The sequence below is a fragment of the Schistocerca piceifrons genome, chromosome 2, assembly GCF_021461385.2.
Source record: "Schistocerca piceifrons isolate TAMUIC-IGC-003096 chromosome 2, iqSchPice1.1, whole genome shotgun sequence".
NCBI classification, from domain to species: Eukaryota; Metazoa; Arthropoda; class Insecta; order Orthoptera; family Acrididae; genus Schistocerca; species Schistocerca piceifrons.
The window spans coordinates 56,031,281-56,045,375 of NC_060139.1; positions in this window are offsets into that span (position 1 = coordinate 56,031,281).

Consider the following 14,095-nt stretch of genomic DNA (forward strand, 5'->3'; position numbering starts at 1 on the left):
CTCAGGAGGACATCCAAACCTCTATTAATCAATGCCAAGCCGAATAACTACCTGTATAAGGGCCAGAGGTGGACCAGCGCGGTATTGTCTTGTTCCAAAGTTGTGAAGCTCTGTCCTGAATAAATCATCCAATTTTTTTTGAAATTGCAATAATTTCCTCTACATATGAAGGGCTTATTTCAGTAGTGGTACAAGTCCATTACCTCCACTTTTCTATCTATAATGCTGCTGAAATTAATGATGCAGACAAACAGAAAGAAAGGTTCATCTCTAGCAAGAAGCCATATGCTTGAATATTTCTGGTATCTCAATTGCAGATTTTTCAGCTCTCATTTAACTTGAGGACTTTGTATCTCACAATGAACAAAAATGGACTTGTACAACTATTGAAATAAGCCCTTCATATAGTTCTTATGAAATAAATGTCCAGTAACTGAATTACTATTACTGTTATTTCGGTAGCTAGTAATCTGTCACTCTTTTATTGTGGGTTAACTAGGGCTATTCAGCTGTGTGTAGATATGAGAGAAATGTTTCTTTGACAATTCCGTTGCGGAAATCTCTATTCAAATAACAGATAGCGTTTTAGTTGGGCTGCGCTACCGAGGTTGTTGTTTTATGTATAGTTTCCTCCAGTAGTAGTTACGTTTTATATAGTTTATCCTGCCAAATTAATTATAAACTGATATGTTTTATTTGTCTTACACTGCCAGGATTACTTATTCACAGTTAATAAACTGATATGTTTTATTTGTCGTACACTGCCAGGATTACTTATTCACATTCACATTCTATTCAACATACCCAGCCTGGATAGTTATCTTCCATACAGAGCCATTTTATCTAGCCTGTCTTATTGGGATTAATTATTCCTCATTAGTCGATACATTTAAATTGGAAATCCTTCTCGCCGGCCGTTGTGGCCGAGCGGTTCTAGGCGCTTCAGTCCAGAACCGCGCGACCACCGCGGTCGCAGGTTCGAATCCTGTATCAGGCAGGGATGCGAGTGATGTGCGTAGGTCAGTTAGGTTTAAGTAGTTCTAAGTTCTAGGGGACTGATGACCTCAGATGTTAAGTCCAAGTCCCGTAGTGCTCAGAGCCATTTGAACCATCTTTTTTTTTTTTTTTTTTTTTTTTTTTTTTTTTTTTTTTTTTTTTTGAAATCCCTGTCCCAACATTAACGAACAGTAGGGTGAATCTTTTGATAAGGAGTCAGACTGCACCACAGGCATGAACGTTCTTTCTTTCGCTTGCGTCTTATCCCGCGGATCCGCAGGGTCGGCACGGTTAGGAACGGATTTGGTAAGGTTAATGTTAAGGGATGGCCAGATGCCCTTCCTGCCACCACCCCATACCCCCTCGGGATGGAATGAGTGTGCCCCAGCTGTCTGCATCTAGTGTCATCCATGGAATAGTGCGATTGTGTTCAGATGTCTACGAGTCGTGTAACTGACGCGGGACGTGGGGACCAGCCCGGTATTCACCTAGTGGGATGTGGAAAGCCGCCTAAAAACCACATCAAGGCTGGCCGCCACACCGGCCCTCGTCGTTAATCCGCCGGGCGGATTCGATCCAGGGCTGGCGCTCCTACCCGAGTCCAGGATGCAGCGCGTTAGCGCTCGCGGCTAACCTGGCGGGTGCACCATGCGCATGAACGTTTTACTTAAAGTAAAATACCTAGTAATTTGGTTTTCTTTCACCTTTGAGTGGTTCCCATTGTCTTTCAGCGTTGCATGGAACTGTGTTGTTTTGTGATTTGACGTTTTCTTTTAGAAATAATTTTTGAGAGGCTGTGATTTTGGGGAGTTTTCGACATTTTTTTTTTTTTTTTTTTTTTTTTTTTTTTTTTTTTTTTTTTTTTTTGGCCGTGATATGATTACATTGGGGCAACTGTGGAGAAACTCGTGCAGTTACTACTTTATTGTGTGAAGATGGATAGAACTAAGCTTAATGAGCTACGTGTTGCTGCTTCCACTGAGGTGTCATTTGGTAAAAGTATCTTTAAGAGATTTCTCGGTTCTGTAGGAGAGGAAGACTGCAAGCACAGATTGTAGAGCGGTTTATGGAGGTGGCAGGAATTGGTAGACTAACAAGATTTATGGAGGCTAAATTTAGGCAACTAGAACTGTCAGAACCTATTTCAAAGGAAGTGAAGGAACAGGAAGTTAGTGTTTGTGAAAGAGGAAATAGGGACATAGCGTTCAGCAAGTTGTAAACAAAATTCATGAGCACAATGAGGTGCAGGATGTTCAGACGCTGAACCTGTTACTACTTTAGACCAGCAGACTGTTACTGCTGAGCCAAGCGCAGGTGACAAAGTGCCAGCCAGTCCAGTGCTTGTGAGTCAGTCACAGCTGTCCGAGAGCACATTGTGTATGTACCTGACGACCACACAGCGCAGATAAAGCACGTGTTAGGAGGTATAGATGAAGAAGAGTGTCAGGAAAATAATGAGGGAGAATGCCCAAGTGAAGTAAATGCACTTGTGGGTACCGAAAATTCCAATCAGTTGTTAGAATGTGTTGTAGATCATGGGTTACCTGTGTGACGACTGGAGTAAGTACCGGCATCTGACGTGAGTTTTTATGAAACAAGACAGGCCAGAGACTATAAAGCGATGAATAAAATTTTTGAGAAGAGAGTTAAATTAACAACTGCTGTGGGTAGGTTTCTTGAAAAATGTGAGCGAAATTTTGCGAATACTTTATAGACAAGACCGAAAGATTCAGAGGTGGTCTTGTCCTTTCGGAAGTCTCAAATTTGTTCGTCTCCGTTACGAGATCGTTGTGAGGCAGTATTTGATTTTGTGCGTATTGACAGTACAGAGAGCAGTGGAGTTCTAGTGTGCATTAGAGGTTGTGAGCTGGATGGGACAGGTCTTCCAAATGGGAGGCATAATAATTTACTTCAAGTCTTGTTCCAAGTCCAAAGTGTGGGACCTAACTCGAAACGAGTAAAGCATAAATCTCAAGCTTGGTGCTCTCTTATGCTTTCCTTGTGAATAAGACAATTTTACATATTTTAATTGTTTCGTTATGTGAGGTGAAATACATACATAGGTAGGAGGAATAGGCAAACCGGTTTATTTTACTTTGTTTTTCTTTAACCTTGGTAAGTGACTAGATGTGTATTTTTTGGTATAGTGAGGCTTAGTTTAAGTTGAGGATGAGTGATGAATACCAGTGTATATTTTATTTTGATACGCTAGTAAGTACTAATAGGTTAGCCACAGAGGTTGCCTGTTTAGTCAGTGTTTTTCGGTACACTGATAATTGTTTTATTAGGATACTGTGTGATGTGGCAAAATTGTAGAAGACCGCTTCTTTTGCTTGGTATTTCTGATCGAATAAATGGATTCTTTCTGTATGGCTGACATGGTCTCACAATGAAATGAGTGATGTGTATTTGTTCCGAGGTATATTTAAGATTTTCTTAGATTTTTCTGCTCTGGGTGAGACTGTTATTTCATCTTTAAATTTAATCAACCTGCTTCTGCGTTTGCCGTTTGTTTATTGGTCTATGGCCTCCATGTATATGATTGTTAGTTGTTCCAACGCTCAGTTAGGATGATATAACTGTGAGGATGATATTGCAAATTGTTGTGAATGAGGATACCCAATTAAACCCTCAGGGGGACATATGTAGCTTATGTATGATGGGTGTGGCAAGTCTATGGTCCATAGCAGAAATAGTGCTTATTTCATCTTCATTTTCTGTGCAGTTTCCTGTTATTATTTTGTTGTATGGATGTGAGTGTGAATATTTTATTGCCGGTGTGCCTGATATGAAAGTGGCGTGAAGTTGGTCATCCTATAAGTGTGTGTCCACATTGAGTGGAGAGGATGTTTCAAAAGTTAGGGTTCAAAAATGACTCTAAGCACTATGGGACTTAAAATCTGAGGTCATCAGTCCCCTAGACGTAGAACTACTTAAACCTAACTAACCTAAGGACATCACACACATCCATGCCCGAGGCAGGATTCGAACCTGCAACTGTAATAGCAGCGCGGTTCCGGACTGAAGCAAAAGTTAGTGTTTTCTGGTGAATATGTTTGAGTGAGTAGGAAATTTGAGGAATAAATTAGTTTCAGTCTTCATACTACATGTCTTTATAATGAGAGTGAAAGAATGGTAAATAAGGTCTGGTGGATTTTTGATGTTCTAGTGTTTGAGTTATTTGAGTTTGTTGATTTTTCTTCATGTAGATGTTGTGTCAGACGATTTTTCGAAACATGGTTAGTGGATATGGCTGGGCAGTAATCGAGAAGGGCTATACAGGACCTATACTTTTCCTAGAGATTACTCTGAGTTAGGATTGAAGACCGCCAGTGCGTGAAAAGAGAGGGCTGTGCCTGCGTAACCGACGTTTTTTATGGGCAATTATTGTTGACTTCCTGAAATGAGAGGATCGTGGTCATCATTGTGAATTTTATGTATGATTTCCTGGTGCAGGGAGCACCACAGCTGATTGAGGAACTGACAAAGGAAATGGTAGCCTCGAGGGCATGAAAAAATTCACCAATCTGCGTAGATATTGATGAAATTTTTATTTTTACGCACTAGTAAATGAAGGGGGCTTAATGACATTTGATTCTCAGATTGAGGTCACGTTATGATGTCTTCATCAAAGGATGCGCTGTAAGATGTAAAGTATACCATTGCCATCTTAGTGTTCAAATGGCTCTGAGCACTATGGGACTTAACGTCTGAGGTCATCAGTCCCCTAGAACTTAGAACTACTTAAACGTAACTAACCTAAGGACATCACACACATCCATGCCAGAGGCAGGATTCTAACCAGCGACCGTAGCGGTCGCGCGGTTCGAGACTGAAGCATCTTAGTGTGTTTACTGTTATGGAGACGGAAATACGAAGAGTACTGAATTTCAAGTATAGGTATACGTTTACCATACTCAAAATTAAAGATGCTTCGGTAAGTAAAAAATACAAGAATTGATAAGTAAGGTGAGTGAAACGTGATTGAAACTCTTTTGATGACTTGTTTTGAGTGACTGTAGTATGTTGTCGGATATCCTCTGTTGTAGAGTGGGTAATGTGCGATTGTATGTAAACAGGAAATGCACATGACCTTCAGTAATATGTTTCGATTTTTCTTCAACAACAGAGTCGGAAGTAATTTTGAATATAAAATATATTAGACCATGCGTTTGTGGTGTCTATATGCATGCACATTTCTGCAATAGTAAGTTCCCGTGGTGGAGCAATATAATTGAAAGAGTGAGCCAGAAGAAGGATTATCGCTGGACATTGACTGTAAATACGTAATAAAATACAAGTGTAAGTTAGATTGGTTAGTGAGGCATGGTGGATAGATACGAGTACTTTCATTATGTGTGTGAAATATTGACGTATGAATTAGGTATGTAATGGAGAATTTCTTTGACTAGTATATTATATGAACTTTCAAATGAGGTTTCGAAGTTATGGGAAACAGAAGGACCCCAACACATGTTGCCGAGTTTGTCTCGACTATGCCGCTGAAGCCCTTATATATCCTCCATACAGTTGCTATCTCTCCCCATGCGGTTTCCATATTTCTGGAGCTCTGAAGCAAGCCATTTGTTGCATTCGACTTCATTCGGACGAAGAGGTGCATGCCTAGGCACAATCAAGGATCCGTAGTCAACTGCCAGCATTTTGCCATCAATGTATTGGTCATCTTGTCTCACAGTGGGATAAATTTGTTAACATTTATGGCAATTGCTTCTGAAATAATAAACAGTTTATTTAAATTTTCCATCTGTCTCGTTTTCATTTGACCGCCCATTATACAATTACAGTATTATGATGCAGGTTCTATGTTAGTGTGACAGCGAGCCGTTGCGACTGGCGCTAGTTATGCTCCACTTGCGTCGCTGATATCGACACTCGTCTGGTCCTGTATCTCTGACTGTTGCGCCTTTGGTTTTCCGGCTTGGCGTGGGACCGGGGTGTCTCTCCGGTCGGCGTTTAGCGAGGCGACATGTTTTGCAGGCAGGCCCTCGCCTCTATCCGCTGTGCCTGGGCCACACCGTCCTCGCCGTTTTGCCGTTAGCGGGGTGGACGGCTCTGAGTAGTTGGCGCGTTTGCGTGCGAAACGGTGGCGGGTCCGTCATCTCATGCTGGACATCTTCTCACCGCGTAACGGGAAGCATTGAGTTACGTATGATTCGTATTCTGCTGTTAACCTCTGAAGATTTGTGGAACTTCTGGTGGCATGTTGTATCTACCGGAGATCAGTTAAGGATGGTTCTGAATAAGAGAGTGTTATACGGAACTTGCGAAGTCTAAGGCTTCGAAGTGTTGTTTCCGCGCAGCGTAGTCAAATTATTTCGGCAAATGCAAAAGGGAACATAGTTTTTCTGCTTGTTTTAAAGGTTCCTTGCAGTGTTAATTTGATGTAGTATGCTAATTAGAGTGCTCTTTGCCCAGTTTTGGTTTAGACTTTCTTTTAATACGAAGGGCAGAGCTTTTGTGAAGTCAGTGTAATTTTAATTGTTCTTTTATTCGGTAAATTTCTCAGTTTGGTTTTCAGTTATGTTATAGATAGTCACGTAGTTAGTAAGCCTTGCATGGTCTTGAAAAAGGCGAATCAAGAGTTGAATTTGTCTGCCGCATGAATTATTTCCTGTTGCAGAAATGGTCTGGTATGTGGGGCAGATGGTTTTTTTTTAGACAACATAGTTGTGCGGAGATAACAGCCATTAATTTACTTATAATCAATTATTCAAAATGACAGTCTGTAGCGTTGCTCTTGGGGGCGAAAAGAAGAAGAATTGTTGTTATATATACTCCTGGAAATTGAAATAAGAACACCGTGAATTCATTGTCCCAGGAAGGGGAAACTTTATTGACACATTCCTGGGGTCAGATACATCACATGATCACACTGACAGAACCACAGGCACATAGACACAGGCAACAGAGCATGCACAATGTCGGCACTAGTACAGTGTATATCCACCTTTCGCAGCAATGCAGGCTGCTATTCTCCCATGGAGACGATCGTAGAGATGCTGGATGTAGTCCTGTGGAACGGCTTGCCATGACGACGCTTCATCCAGTCCCAAACATGCTCAATGGGGGACAGATCCGGAGATCTTGCTGGCCAGGGTAGTTGACTTACACCTTCTAGAGCACGTTGGGTGGCACGGGATACATGCGGACGTGCATTGTCCTGTTGGAACAGCAAGTTCCCTTGCCGGTCTAGGAATGGTAGAACGATCGGTTCGATGACGGTTTGGATGTACCGTGCACTATTCAGTGTCCCCTCGACGATCACCAGTGGTGTACGGCCAGTGTAGGAGATCGCTCCCCACACCATGATGCCGGGTGTTGGCCCTGTGTGCCTCGGTCGTATGCAGTCCTGATTGTGGCGCTCACCTGCACGGCGCCAAACACGCATACGACCATCATTGGCACCAAGGCAGAAGCGACTCTCATCGCTGAAGACGACACGTCTCCATTCGTCCCTCCATTCACGCCTGTCGCGACACCACTGGAGGCGGGCTGGACGATGTTGGGGCGTGAGCGGAAGACGGCCTAACGGTGTGCGGGACCGTAGCCCAGCTTCATGGAGACGGTTGCGAATGGTCCTCGCCGATACCCCAGGAGCAACAGTGTCCCTAATTTGCTGGGAAGTGGCGGTGCGGTCCCCTACGGCACTGCGTAGGATCCTACGGTCTTGGCGTGCATCCGTGCGTCGCTGCGGTCCGGTCCCAGGTCGACGGGCACGTGCACCTTCCGCCGACCACTGGCGACAACATCGATGTACTGTGGAGACCTCACGCCCCACGTGTTGAGCAATTCGGCGGTACGTCCACCCGGCCTCCCGCATGCCCACTATACGCCCTCGCTCAAAGTCCGTCAGCTGCACATACGGTTCACGTCTACGCTGTCGCGGCATGCTGCCACGGCAAACTGGCGGACACTGACGGCGGCGGTGCACAAATGCTGCGCAGCTAGCGCCATTCGACGGCCAACACCGCGGTTCCTGGTGTGTCCGCTGTGCCGTTCGTGTGATCATTGCTTGTACAGCCCTCTCGCAGTGTCCGGAGCAAGTATGGTGGGTCTGACACACCGGTGTCAATGTGTTCTTTTTTCCATTTCCAGGAGTATATATATATATATATATATATATATATATATATATATATATATATATATATACTGTCGAAAAAGTTAATACTTTGGTGGGCCACTTGGCAGCAAAATCTGGGATTGATTACATTATTATAATAACATACGTTGACAGTCAAAATGTCCTCTCGATGCTGTCTGTTCGTAATCAATTACAAGAAATTACATGTTTTCTGATTCGAAAAATAACAATTAGCACATTTAAGGAATATTTTCACATAAAATATAAAATACCGATGCGCAACGCGGCAAGTCCGCGTCCGCCTTTCATGGAACATAAACAGTAAAAGGTGAGGCGCCAAATGAATCATTTGTCTTGAAACAACAGAATTCTTTTTTATATCATTAATCGACACATGTACATAGAGATTTACAGCCACCGCGCAATAACGGCAAAGATAAAGAGTAATAGATTCTGTCGCTGCTATGCGATGGTTCATTTCTTTTACTTTACAATTGTTCGATAACTTTAGGCCATCAGGCGTTTACATTGAGCGTATATTAATGTCTGTGAGACGAAAATTACTCATATGACAAGTCACAATCGCATCATTTATTTTGCCGCCAACCGGTTTCAACCCGCGATGGTGTCATCTTCAGGGCAATTACACCATTTGGTGGCTCGCTGGAGTCGTCACCCTGCCTGTTTGATAGTCACCAACCGTGCACAGGCAGGGTGACGACTCCAGCGAGCCACCAAATGGTGTAATTGCCCTGAAGATGACCCCATCGCGGGTTGAAACCGGTTGGCGGCAAAATAAATAATGCGATTGTGACTGTCATTTTGAATAATTGAGATGGGGTTTGTCGCCTTGGCGGGCAGGCTGAGATCGTGTGTGTGTGTTCGGCGTGTTTTCTGCCCTGGCTTTCAGCCTGATCATCTTCGAAATTGCATGGCGGTTACTTTCTACTCGTTTGTTCCGAGTACCACTGTGTACGTACAAGCCGCACTTCCATCCTTTAGTTAAATATCCGGCCTGTCCGCCGGGACGGACGAGATCTTTTCACAAGTAACTCAAGGCGAATCATTAGTGCGGTGTAAATTTTGGTTACGTAAACAATGAACAGATCAAAACGAAAATTTCTGTTCTGACACTGACAATGATGAGTGTTTATGAAAAAAGTTCAAGGCAATCGTAAAATGCGTTTTAGACAGGTACGTGCTGAGTAAAACTGTGAGGGACGGGAAAAACCCACCGTGGTACAACAACAAAGTTAGGAAACTGCTGCGAAAGCAAAGAGAGCTTCACTCCAAGTTTAAACGCAGCCAAAACCTCTCAGACAAACAGAAGCTAAACGATGTCAAAGTTAGCGTAAGGAGGGCTATGCGCGAAGCGTTCAGTGAATTCGAAAGTAAAATTCTATGTACCGACTTGACAGAAAATCCTAGGAAGTTCTGGTCTTACGTTAAATCAGTAAGTGGCTCGAAACAGCATATCCAGACACTCCGGGATGATGATGGCATTGAAACAGAGGATGACACGCGTAAAGCTGAAATACTAAACACCTTTATCCAAAGCTGTTTCACAGAGGAAGACCGCACTGCAGTTCCTTCTCTAAATCCTCGCACAAACGAAAAAATGGCTGACATCGAAATAAGTGTCCAAGGAATAGAAAAGCAACTGGAATCACTCAACAGATGAAAGTCCACCGGACCTGACGGGATACCAATTCGATTCTACACAGAGTACGCGAAAGAACTTGCCCCCCTTCTAACAGCCGTGTACCGCAAGTCGCTAGAGGAAAGAAAGGTTCCAAATGATTGGAAAAGAGCACAGGTAGTTCCAGTCTTCAAGAAGGGTTGTCGAGCAGATGCGCAAAACTATAGACCTATATCTCTGACGTCGATCTGTTGTAGAATTTTAGAACATGTTTTTTGCTCGAGTATCATGTCGTTTTTGGAAACCCAGAATCTACTATGTAGGAATCAACATGGATTCCGGAAACAGCGATCGTGTGAGACCCAGAAAGTATTAGATACAGGCTCCCAGGTAGATGCTATTTTTCTTGACTTCCGGAAGGCGTTCGATACAGTTCCGCACTGTCGCCTGATAAACAAAGTAAGAGCCTACGGAATATCAGACCAGCTGTGTGGCTGGATTGAAGAGTTTTAGCAAACAGAACACAGCATGTTGTTATCAATGGAGAGACGTCTACAGACGTTAAAGTAACCTCTGGCGTGCCACAGGGGAGTGTTATGGGACCATTGCTTTTCACAATATATATAAATGACCTAGTAGATAGTGTCGGAAGTTCCATGCGGCTTTTCGCGGATGATGCTGTAGTATACAGAGAAGTTGCAGCATTAGAAAATTGTAGCGAAATGCAGGAAGATCTGCAGCGGATAGGCACTTGGTGCAGAGAGTGGCAACTGACCCTTAACATAGACAAATGTAATGTATTGCGAATACACAGAAAGAAGGCTCCTTTATTGTATGATTATATGATAGCGGAATAAACACTGGTAGCAGTTACTTCTGTAAAATATCTCGGAGTATGCGTGCGGAACGATTTGAAGTGGAATGATCATATAAAATTAATTGTTGGTAAGGCGGGTACCAGGTTGAGATTCATTGGGAGAGTCCTTAGAAAATGTAGTCCATCAACAAAGGAGGTGGCTTACAAAACAGTCGTTCGACCTATACTTGAGTATTGCTCATCAGTGCGGGATCTGTACCAGATCGGGTTGACGGAGGAGATAGAGAAGATCCAAAGAAGAGCGGCGCGTTTCGTCACAGGGTTATTTGGTAACCGTGATAGCGTTACGGAGATGTTTAACAAACGCAAGTGGCAGACTCTGCAAGAGAGGCGCTCTGCATCGCGATGTAGCTTGCTCGCCAGGTTTCGAGAGGGTGCGTTTCTGGATGAGGTATCGAATATATTGCTTCCCCCTACTTATACCCCCCGAGGAGATCACGAATGTAAAATTAGAGAGATTAGAGCGCGCACGGAGGCTTTCAGACAGTCGTTCTTCCCGCGAACCATACGCGACTGGAACAGGAAAGGGAGGTAATGACAGTGGCACGTAAAGTGCCCTCCGCCACACACCGTTGGGTGGCTTGCGGAGTATAAATGTAGATGTAGAACTTAATAGTGTGCTTATGGTGGTGACTGTCCGTGATTCTTTTGCAATCAGATCTAATTATTATCTTTAAAATACTATTTGTTATATTAATTCATGATCTAATCACCTAGTTTTTCTAAGTTTGGTGAACGACAAGCGTCCGAAATTTAAAGACTTGATCTTTGGTAATTCAATTTGTGTGCGTTTTTTTTTTTTTTTTTTTTTTTTTTTAAAAAAAAAAAAGGTGGCAGGCGGTTAAAGTCAGTTGTATATTTTCTTAAGAGGACAAAGGTCCGAATTAAATTTTTATATAGTTATTCTGATTCTGTAATGATGAAATTTGTTCTTTAGTTGAAATTAAAATTATGTACCAACCACAAGTTCGTGCATCAGCAAAGATCGCTAACTTCCTATCTCCTTTGAGTAGCTGTGGTTATATTGCAATTTTGGTGTCTTTAGCACGAAACTTGAGCAGCAACACAGGTCATTAGGAGTATATCAAAATATGTGTGTCGGAGAAAGTTGATGAACAGAGAAGGAGAGTTTCATTTTAAGCAAAAATCGTGAATCGGTGCCCAGTTTATTACGATTTTGCTGGCCATTTCATCCATCGGAGTGGAAATAGCTGAACTAACTTATGTATGTAGGGCATCTTTGGGGAAAGTACTGGCAAACAGACCTGAATTAAAAGACGTTACTTAAGCCAGGATTTCAACTGTGCTTTAGTAACAACACCGTCTAAAATTGTTGAGGGATTGCCGAAACATGTGAGCCAAAGAAAATCTGTATTACATTTAGGAGACGGGACTGAGAAACGGGGTGCGAGGATTACAAGCCGGAGAATGAGTTGACATATGTTAATGTAAGTATGTCTGTTGCATCGGTTTTATAGTCTATGAATTAAGACGAAGGGCAGAAAGTGGGTGTAAAAATGTTTGGCTCTGTGTAGAAGGAGTGTGTCGATGATCCCGCTCATGTATTTAGTAATGTTGTTGTTTCGTTCGTGTTTCTTTGCAGTAAACGGTGCTTCAGCAGTAAATTTATTAGGGGACTTTTATAAGAGAAAGTCATGCTCTAACCTTCAGCACGCACCTCCCTCGTTCAGCCACCGGACGCTCAAAATACGCAGGTCTTTTTTGAAGAAAAGTTGGAAGCTTCTCTTGCTTGGTCAGTCGGATTGTAAGGCACAGCGCTGAGTGGACACGGCTGAATGGCGGTCAACGAGAATTCAACCGCCTGTTGGACTCGCAGCTCGCGATGCCCTCAGCGTCATTGTGATGACCCGGCTCTCGACGGCAAGCGGTTTTCCTACTTGCAGCTCTCTAGACAGGAACTGCATATTCAAGTATGTACTGGTCTAATGCGTACTCCGCATGTATGTAAGGTAGTTTCGGATCTTACAGCATCTGTTGTGACCCACCATCTTGATTAATGCCATTCTCTTCTGTCTCTGTCTGTGTAGTGCTTGGAATGTTGTTCTTCCGCAAGAGAAAGTTTTCTACCTAGTTTATTTCGAAATGCCTGGTTGTACTCCCCCTCCCCCTCTCTCTCACTGCGTGAACGCGCGCAGCTGCGTGTGTGTGTGTGTGTCTGTGTGTGTGTGTGTGTGTGTGTGTGTATACGCGCGCGTGCGTGGGGAGGGGTTACTTGTCTGCGGTTCACAGCTCCGTCCTAGATTCCTAGATTCTGTTAGAGTGTTGGAAGACAGCTAATTATCGTTTCTGTGCCTTTGCTTTTGTCTTCTACGCACATCCGTATCATCTGGTGTATGTGTCTGGCTCACACACGCTCATTACATCACTCTTTCCAGGCGTGCGATGGATTTCATAAACTTACGCGAAATTCAGTTCTCTTAGACACCAGGTCTTTTCTCCTTGGTGGATGGGAGTCGTGAGGTTATATACTTCAAACAGCTCCAGCGAACCGTTTTAAGATGTCTATGGCATTATACAGGGTGTTTGGAAAGCTTCTGTGCAGTTACAACAAACGCTGGAAACGCCAATATTGGAAATGACGTCCAAGGGCGGCTGTACAAATCTGAACCTGCTTAATTTTATTGGAAAACTCTTTCTGCAGGTCTGATTGTGATATGTTTCTCACGTACGCAGTTATTTCATCTTTTGAGTCACAGAACATGCTTAGGCAATTGAGATACAGTACAAATTTCGCTACTCCCCAACGAAAAACCTTTGGTGGAGTAACGTCCGGGGAAGGTGGGTCATACCTCACAAAAAGGGTTGGCATAATTTTAAGGAAAAACACATGGCAGGTGGACCCACATACTACCTCATTTGTTGTTTCATGCAATATGCTTTATTACTTAACAACAACATTGTGATTGCAACTTAAAAAACCTTGTTAAAAGAATAACAATGCTGACAGTAATTTAAAGACCTTGAACAGACTTAATACGTTAATACCAATCTTTAGCAATTTATACCATTAAGAACTGAGCTTGAAACCAGGAGTATGTTGTTGTTGTTGTCTTCAGTCTTGAGACTGTTTTGATGCAGCTCTCCATGCTAATCTATCTTGTGCAAGCTCCTTCATCTCCCAGTACCTACTGCAACCTACATCCTTCTGAATCTGCTTAGTGTATTCATCTCTTGGTCTCCCTCTACGATTTTTACCCTCCACGCTGCCCTCCAATGCTAAATTTGTGATCCCTTGATTCCTCAGGACATGTCCTACCAACCGATCCCTTCTTCTTGTGAAGTTGTGCCACAAACTTCTCCTCTCCCCAATCCTATTCAATACCTCCTCATTAGTTACGTGATCTACCCACCTAATCTTCAAGATTCTTCTGTAGCACCACATTTCGAAAGCTTCTATTCTCTTCTTGTCTAAACAGGAGTATACAGTCCCCAAATACAAGTAAGAAGTCACACCAAC